Below are 9,446 nucleotides of genomic sequence, written 5' to 3'. Positions count from 1 at the left end.
CAAAACCTCAAATAATGTTTAATTCCTTGAAGTTTTTGCTTTTCATTCCTTCCCCAAACAGATGGAAAAGTTCCTTTCCTTTAGGATGCTCCAGTTCATCTGGTTGCCTGAGACAAAAATCTCTCTAGATAGGGCAGATAAGGAGGTGTTTATGTGAGAAGTGATGAGGGACCACTCATGGAACTCAGAATCAATGCCATAACTGGACTCTGGCTGGAGGGAGAAAGGGACCTCCACCCTCACCCCACCACCAGCAGGTGTGTGTGGATCTTTATTCTAGCACTCCATCATCCACAGTCACAGAAACTCCCATGTCTCTTTCTCTTGGTACTAATAATACTTACTTTATTTCTAATTTAAGTTCTTAGGAAATAAGGAATTTGATCAAACCAGCCCATCATTCTTGTGGCTGCAGATCCATGACCAGCCTCCGGGTGTGGACTGGCTGCCCTGAAGTGTTGGGTGTTCACACAATATCAGTTAGGTGTGAATGTTGGAGGTTTGTGTGTGTTTTAGAGGGTGGGACATGGCCAACCAGGCTGAAGGAATAATAGGCATGTACCTAAAAAGCATCATGGATATTAGGGAATAAATATTCTTTTCAACTAGAATACACATTTTATTATTTTAGATCAACTTACTTTATATTTTTCCCGTATTCAGATTATAAGATAGTTTATCTTATAATTCTGTAAGGCATTACTTGTATGTCATTACTTAAAGGCAACAAGCCATCTTGAAGCTTATTTTTATGCACCTACAAAGTCATTTAGTCATAGAAATATAAGGCCATTGCTTTAGAGGATCTTTTATCGCTTAACAATGCCTATGCTAATAGGTGTTTCAATCCAAACCTCAATTTTAAAATCTAATCATACCTATTAACACTTTTTGGCAAATTTTGGAATTATTTTAACACCACATTTACTTTTATGAATTAAGCCATTTTTTCCTTTCTTCGGCTTGTTGAGATTTAGTTGACAATAAAACGTGTATATATTTAAGGTGTTCAGCATGATATTTTTATACACATTGTGAAATGACTATCACAATCAAAGCTAATTAACACACACATAACTTCACATACTTGTGTGTGTGTGTGTATGTGTGTGTGTGTGGTTAGAACACTTAAAATCTAGTCTCTTAGCAAATTTCAAGTACACAATATAGTATCATTAACTATAATCACCATGCTGTACAGTAGAGCTCTGGAACTTATTCACCCTGTGTAACTGAAATTTTGGACCCTTTGACCAACATCTCCCCATTTCCCCTCCCCCTCAGTCCCTGGCAACTACCATTCTCCCTGTCTGCTTTTTTAGATTCCACATATAAGTGAGACCATGTAGTATTTATTTGTCTTTCTGTGTCTTATTTCACTTAGCATAATGTCTTACAAGTTTGTTCATTTTGTCACAAATGACAAGGTTGCCTTCTTTTTTATGACTAAACAATATTTGGAAAATATATAAATATGTAAATTTATAACTACATATATATTGTCTATAATATTACATATTGTATATGTATAACATATTTTATATATTTAATACATATAATACATGTTATATATTACAAAATATATATAATATATATTATTTACATATATATATATATATACACACACAATATTTGAAGATTTCTTTACTCATTCATTCATTCAGACATTTAGGTTATTTCCATGTCCTGGCTATTGTTTTTGGGGGGGTTTTGTATATTTTTTATTGGAGTTCGATTTGCCAACATATAGTATAACACCCAGTGCTCATCCCATCAAGTGCCCCCCTCACTGCCCATCACCCAGCCACGCCCCATATCCTGGTTATTGTAAATAATATTGCTATGGTCATGGGAGTGAAGATATGGCTTCAACATACTGATTTCATTTTCTTTGAATGTATGCCCAGAGGTGGGATTGCTAGATCATATAGTAATTATATTTTTAATTTTTTGAGGAGCCTCCACACTGTTCTTCACAGTGGCTGCACCAGTTTGCACTTCCACCAGCAGTTTGCAAGGGTTCCCATTTTCTACATCCTCCCCAACGCTTGCTATTTCTTGTCTTTTTGATTCTAGCCACTCTAACAGGTATGAGATAATACCTTATTGTGGTTTTGATTTGCATTTTCCTGATAATGATGCTGGGCATCTTTTTATACAGTTGGCCATTTGTATGTTTTCTTTTCAGAAATGACTACTTGGGTCTTTTGCTTATTTTTTAACCAGGTTATTTTTTCTATTGAGTTGGTTGAATGCTTTCTATATTTTGGATATTACCCTCTTAGCAGGTAGATGGTTTGCAAATACTATCTCCCATTCCACAGATTTTCTCTTCATTCTGCTGATTATTTATTTTGTTGTCTAGAGCTTTTTAGTTTGATGTAATACCACTTGTCTTTGTTTTTTATTGTCTATACTTTTAGGGTTCTCTAGAAATAAATCCATGCACTTATGGTCAACTGATCTTTAGCAAGTGCTAAAAACACACAATGGGAAAGAATAGTCTCATCAATAGTGTTGAGAAAACTGGATTTCCATATGCAAGAGAATGAAATTGGATCCTTATCTCACAAATTATACAAAAATCAACTCAATTAGATTAAAGTCCTAAATGTAAAATCTACAACCATAGAACTGCTAGGAGGAAAAGCTTCATGACATCAACAGATCATGATTTTTTTGGACATATTTATTTTTAATGTTATCTACTTAACTTTTGATCTGCAATTTATGTACTTGATATTATTAAGCCAGAGACTTAATCCACCTAAGCAGAAATCAGTTGGCCAACATGCACTGAATGACTCTGTATCACTCTTGGCAATGAGCCTGCAAATGCTACAAAGGACCTATGACTTAAGAAATACAAGTGCATTTAAAGACTTGTGGGACCAAATGGTTGCCCACAGCACCATCCTGAAACTCCAACATGTATGATTACAGCAAACATCACAACCTATTCAGCTGACTAAGGATCTGCAAACAAAGTAATGCAATAGTGGGGATTTGTGGTTTTGTTTTGTTTTTCATTAAGAAGTAAATATCACAGCTCACTGTTACAAGGATATATTTATTGAGAAGGGATTGTTTACAATCATGTACAATGTTACTTGAGAGCACATGGATAAATTATAGATGTAACACCACTACTAAAGTTTTTCACTGCAAGCCTAAAAAACTTTTCCTAAATTTACTTTATTATAGTCCATCAAATCTAGATAAACATACAACAGTAGCAACTCTTTTTATAATTCCAAGTAAACCTAAATAGATGCAAAATTCAGTGACAATTTTAGTGTGTTTGGTGACTCCACAGGTATGCAGCTAGGTTAATCCAGCTGGCTCATGTTTATAAATATGTTCTTCAGGAGGCAAACGTGCTACAAGTCTACTTGTATATTTTTCTTTAAAATATGTAAGCTGTACAAAGAAAATTTCAGACAAAGTTCATAATGCATAAGCCTTACACAAAACCTCACATTTCTGGTTGGCAGAGTATTTCCAGAACAGTAGGTATCAACTCACCTCTTGCTCATGTCCTTGAGAGAATGACAAGATGAGGCATGATTTTTAAAAACATCCAGCATCGACTCATAAAAGGGATTCAATGATAAAAATGTTCAAGACCTCTTTAAGAAACTTTAATAAACATGGGAGTCCTCAGGTGGCTCAGCAGTTGAGCTCCTGCCTTCAGCCCAGAGTATGGTCCTGGAGTCCCAGGATTGAGTCCCACATCAGGCTCCCTGCATGGAGCCCGCTTCTCCCTCTGCCTGTGTCTCTGCCTCTCTCTCTCTCTCTCTCTCTGTCTCTCATGAATAAGTAAATAAAATCTTAAAACACAAAGAAACTTTAATAAACATGTAATAAGCATCAGTCTTTTGCTGCTATGGTTATCAGAGCTAATCTTGCCTCAGTGTTTCACAAAAGTTTACCAAAATGAAATACACTAGGATCTCTCAACCTTGGCACTATTGACAGTTTGGACAAGATAACTTTTTATTGTGAGGACTACCCTATGCATCCTTGGCCTAATCACTAGATGCCAGTAGCACCTCTTTCACTTGTGACAGTCGAAAATATCTTGGGGCGCCTGAGTGGCTCAGTTGGTTAAGTGTCTGCCTTCATCTCAGGTCATGATCTCAGGGTCCTGGGATCGAGTCCCACATCAGGCTCCCTGCTCTTTGGAGAGTCCGCTTCTCCCTCTGTGATCTCTCTCACTCTTGCTGTCTCTGAAATAAATAAAATCTTAAAAGAAAATATCTCTAGACATTTCAAATGTCTGATGGGAACAAAATGGCCCTTGTTGAAAACCACTGGTTTACGCTTATCTGGGGCATAGAGGTAAAACACCTTGTATTTTCATTCAATTCATTTCAGTCGATATTTCCCGTATCTGCATACGCTATGGTAGGCATGGCAATTTCTGTCTATCAGGAGAGTTTACCAAGTAAAAGAGGGCGTTAGACCATGGGCCCAGAATGTAATTATCTGGGTTTAAATTCAAACCACCCCACTTACCAGCTGCCTATCACCTTGAACAATTCATTTCCTTTCTGTAAGCCTTGGTTAATTCATCTGGGAAATTAGAGTAATAACACCACCTGCCTCATACAGTGGTTGTGAGAATTAGCTGAGAAAATAAATATAAGGCATTTAACACAGTACCAGCACACTAAGTGTCCAATAAATGTTAGAAGAAGCATGGGAAGAAGCCCACAAGAGGACAATGGTAACTGTTTCATCTGTCTCCAAAGTCAACTAGAAATAGTGAAAAGGTACTCATTCTTGAGCCCCAGTTACTGGAAGAAAAAATTCATTTGAGATACATGTGTGCCCCTTTATGTGCCAACATTAAGGCATATGGCTGTGTAATTTTTAAAAGATGCAATTCATAACATCTATGTTTTATGAAGATGTCAAGTGCGGGGGTAGGTTACCTTTAATAAGCTGAATTCAGTTGAATTCGTCTTTAATCTCCTTAGAAAGGTCATCATTATTCACTTAACTTCAAAGTTGAGGTTATATCAATGTTGCTTTAGGAGCCTAGGTTAATATTACGTGGTTTTGTTTTTTAGTAGATTTTATTTTCTAAGGATTATTCAGTAAAGATGGGAGGGTAGACAGTCCTGGCCAGGGCACACGGCTTGGCCAGGAAAAAGAGGATAATTGACCCATGCACCCGCTCAGAGGAGCCATGATGCCACAGTACCATTGCTTCTCTAGGGCCTCTTGTACCATTTTTTGTGACTTTAGGTGCCATCATGACCAAAAGAAAAGAGTTCAGTCCCAGGTCCTGGCTCTATAGCACAGAATACTTAGATAGCAACTGAGCAGAAGAAACAACTGGTCACTTCACATTAAGGAGAACCAGGTGAGTATTAAGGCTGGCCTGAGTCAGTGTGGTCGCCTCTTGAACATAAGCAAAATATTCCTCTTCCTAACACCCGCACGTTCCCCATCTCTCCCTGGCAAATCTGCATATATCTTTTAAAATTCAATTCAAGGGGCAGTCCAGGTGGCTCAGCGGTTTAGCGCCGCCTTCAGCCCAGGGTCTGATCCTGGAGACCCGGGATCGAGTCCCACATCGGGCTCCCTGAATGGAACCTGCTTCTCCCTCTGCCTGTGTCTCTACCTCTCTCTCTCTCTCTGTCTCTCTCTCTCTGTCTCATGAATAAAATAAATAAAGTCTTTAAAAAAAAAAAAAAGAAGACATAGAGGAGTCTACTTTCTCTGCTGTTTAAAACTCAACTCAAAAGTAGCCTAACGCTTGAAGACTCTCCTAGCTCCCTTTCTGCTATCTAATTCTGAGGTCACATGGTCCAAGCAACCATGTGAATTTGTAGTTATTTGTTGGGGAGCCTACTTTCCCCCACTGAAGGGCGAGTGATTCATGGCACTCTTAATAGGCAAAACAAGTAAATGATTTGATTGACATTTTATGGAACTGATCATAGCTTTTCATTTTAAAGGACAGATTAACACCACACTAGGTTCAACTATTATTTTGCTTCCAGTGAAATCCTTGAAGCCTTCTGAGCAATTTAATGTTTTCCCAGCAGAATCACCTAAATATGAAAATAGCCACTGTCCATCAGAACAGAGCAATTCTCCCTTGGAGACCAGTGGTGAGGCTTTCATGTAGATGCATTTCTGGTTCTCTTGGCAGATGAGGATCATATTTACTAAATGCCTGCTGTCTGTCAGGCTCCGGGGGGTGGGGATCAGACACCTGCCAGACACAATGACGAAGGAGGTGCTGGGAGGCTAGTGGCCTGCCCAGTTGCACAGAGCTGGCAGGTGGTCAAGCTGAGCCTTCGTGCCACAACCCACCGACCATGCCCTCACCGAGTAAACACTCCTTCCTTCGTGCCTCCCTTCAGGCAAGACTGTAAATGTGCTCAAGAAACTATCTCTGTTACATCTGTTACATGTTCCTGTTTGAAATTCAATCATCGGGATGGACCCCCGATTAGCCTTGCTTATGACTTTGGAACCTCTCAATGATTCCAGTTTGCTGCATTGTGAGATTCCATCCTATTCTGATACATTGCCATTTTCCTTAAGCTCTTTCATCTAGAGCTTTCTGAGGGCTTCACGAATTGCTGTGAACATTTTTTCCTAACAACTGTGTCTGGGAGTGGTCTCATCCTACCTTCGAACAATGCAGTGAAAAAGGTGCATGATTCATTTCTTTTCCACTCTCAGTGCCAAAAACACACTTCCTGGGCCCTGTGCTACCTTCCTATCCAGGAACCAGAAACAGGGTTTTTAAAGGTAGGTTCTGGCGGGAGAACTAGAGGAACCCCGTTAGAGCAGAAGCAACCAGACCTTCGATTCATTGCATTCATCAAGTTGGTCTGCCCTCACCCAGGAGGGAGGGAGTGCTCCTGGGGTCCCAGATCCCCCTGTAACAGTGGATGCTCTGACACAAAGACAGAAGCAAGGGGGCTTTGCCCCAACTTTCTTCAGCCTCCCTACCCTTTGCCACCAATTTCGAAAAGGAAAATAAATAATTTTCTTTCTCAAAGTTTTCATTCCCTTCTGTAGCTCAAACTTAGTCTCTAATCGGACAGGGGCATTTTTGTATAAAATAGTTTGAGTAGAAAACCTTAAAGAGAGCACAAAGGAGCAGAGAGAGCATATTTACAAACCCCTCTCTTTCATCTCTGCATTTAGAGCCCTATTAGAACATTACTAAGGAAGCCTTTATTTCCCCAGGGGTTAAAAAAGTCAGAGGTTAGCCCTAGGAAAGATGAAAATGAGTTAGGCTTAGAAATGACAAGAATTGGTTTCCAAATGGTCCTATGTGAATATATGCCCAGTAAGCAGAATAGGAAGTATTTGGGGTTTTTTCTACTTTACAATAAAAGCACAGAATTGAAATTAAAATCAGATTTCACCGACCCCATCTTCTTCCCCAGACTCCAAGCTCTTTTGTGCTCAGCCCCTTTGGAGCATTCCCAGTAGTGACCAGTCCCACAGGAGCACTCCCAGCAGCCACCAGTCCCTCCGGAGCACTCCCAGTAGCCACCAGCCCCTCCGGAGCACTCCCAGTAGCCACCAGCCCCTCCAGAGCACTCCCAGTAGCCATCAGTCCTTCCGGAGCACTCCCAGTAGCAACCATTACCTCCAGGAGGACTGAACGAGCTCCCCGCATGCTGAGTGCATGGGCTATAGTGAATGTCAGGCACTGCCTGGAGCTGCATGGTCTTCAGTCACCGCTCACATAGGCATTTGCCCCAAAACTGTGCAGTGTCCTGATCTGTCCTCCTTTGCCGCGAGGCTTCATTTCTCTCCTGCCTGGTTGGGCTCACTGCTCTGTGAGCGTCCTCTTGCTGCCACCTGCTACTTCAGAGAGCAGAGATTCCAACCCGGCAACACCTTGCTGTGCTTTGCAGTATATTCCAGGCATTTCCAGGAACTTTTTGTTTGTTTGCTAGCTTGCTTGCTTGCTTGTTTCTTTGTTTGACAAAGGGGAAAAAGGACCGAACTAAGACAGGAAATTAAAACATCACCCTAATAATATTTCAGTTAATTTGGGCCTGGATATTCTGGAGAAGATATTCCTACAAATGAACAATAATGCCTGGTTACCTGGAATGGATATGTATTCATACAAGTGTAGGTTTCTAGTGGATGACTGTTCCTTGATAATACACACATACATACACACACACAAACCTCATTTTTTCTGAAACTTGTGGATATACAGCAAATTTTAATTTAGGAGGAAAAGATTGAGGCATTGCAGTTAAAGGAGTAAAATCTTTAAACTTAATCATGATTATGAATATTACCAGTTGGTTACCACGATCCTAATGTTTCTAGCTGTGTTGTCTCCCAGGTTTAGAAGCACTTAGCAAGGGGCGTCTGGGTGGCTCAGTTGGTTAAGCGTCTGCCTTTGGCTCAGGTCATGATCTCAGGGTCCCAGGATTGAATTCTGCATCAGGCCCCCTGTTCAGTGGGGAGTCTGCTTCTCCCTCATCCACTGCTTCTCCCTTCTTCTCATGCTCTCTCTCAAATAAATAAATAAAATGTTTTTTAAAAAGAAGTATTTAGCAAGCAGCCCACTTAAAAAAGCAGATTTCTTGACCACCAAATGCAGAAGGCAATCCCTTTCGACTTGGCCCAAGGAAATCTTAATCTTTCACATCCACAGAGTGCTCTGCATGAGCTGGGATTGCCCTCCACTCTGATGATAGATCTGAAAAAGAGCCACTACCCTCAAACAGTTCCTGGTCCACAGTGAAGGGTGTGGAATTGCCTATTGTAGGAAGAAGAGTGTTCTAAGTGCTGGGAAGTATGGGCTATATCCAAAGGGCACTGGGATCCAGGAGGGAAAGCACTGGTTCTGTCTGCTGTGGCCTCAGCCAGAACTAGAGCTTGTGGGGAGGGAAGGTTTTCATAAGCAGACACTAGAGATGCCAGAGAGCTTCTAAAGGGAGCAGCATATTCTGGGCAGGAGGGCTCCAGACAGCTGTAGATAAATTAGAGCATGAAGGATGTGTCATGATATGGTTCAGTTAGGGTCCCAGCAGGAAAGCAGAACCAGTGTGGGACACATGCACGAAGAGATTGGTTACAAGGAATTGGCTCCTGAGACTGTCAGGCTGGCTAAGCAAGTCTGAAACCCATGGGGCCAGGGAGTCAGTAAGAGAAGGTCACAAGCAGGAGGGAGCTGCATGGCACAGACACACATTGCTTCTCTTCTTTCTGGGGAGTCTCAGTATTGCTGTCAAACCAAGTGATCAACTCAGGACTTGGATCCTCAAGATCATCTCTACTTAAAATCAACTGAGTAGGGTCTTTATAGCTCAAAATCCCTCTACACCAACAGCTATACTAGTTTTGATTGAACAACTGGGATTATACCCTCATGGAATTAACACATCAGAAAGCCATCATGCGGGGTTATTATTATTACTGTTGAGGCCAATAGACTGAGG

The sequence above is a fragment of the Canis lupus genome, chromosome 1 (genome assembly GCF_011100685.1).
Source record: "Canis lupus familiaris isolate Mischka breed German Shepherd chromosome 1, alternate assembly UU_Cfam_GSD_1.0, whole genome shotgun sequence".
Taxonomy (NCBI): Eukaryota; Metazoa; Chordata; class Mammalia; order Carnivora; family Canidae; genus Canis; species Canis lupus.
This window is presented reverse-complemented; position numbering follows the sequence as displayed.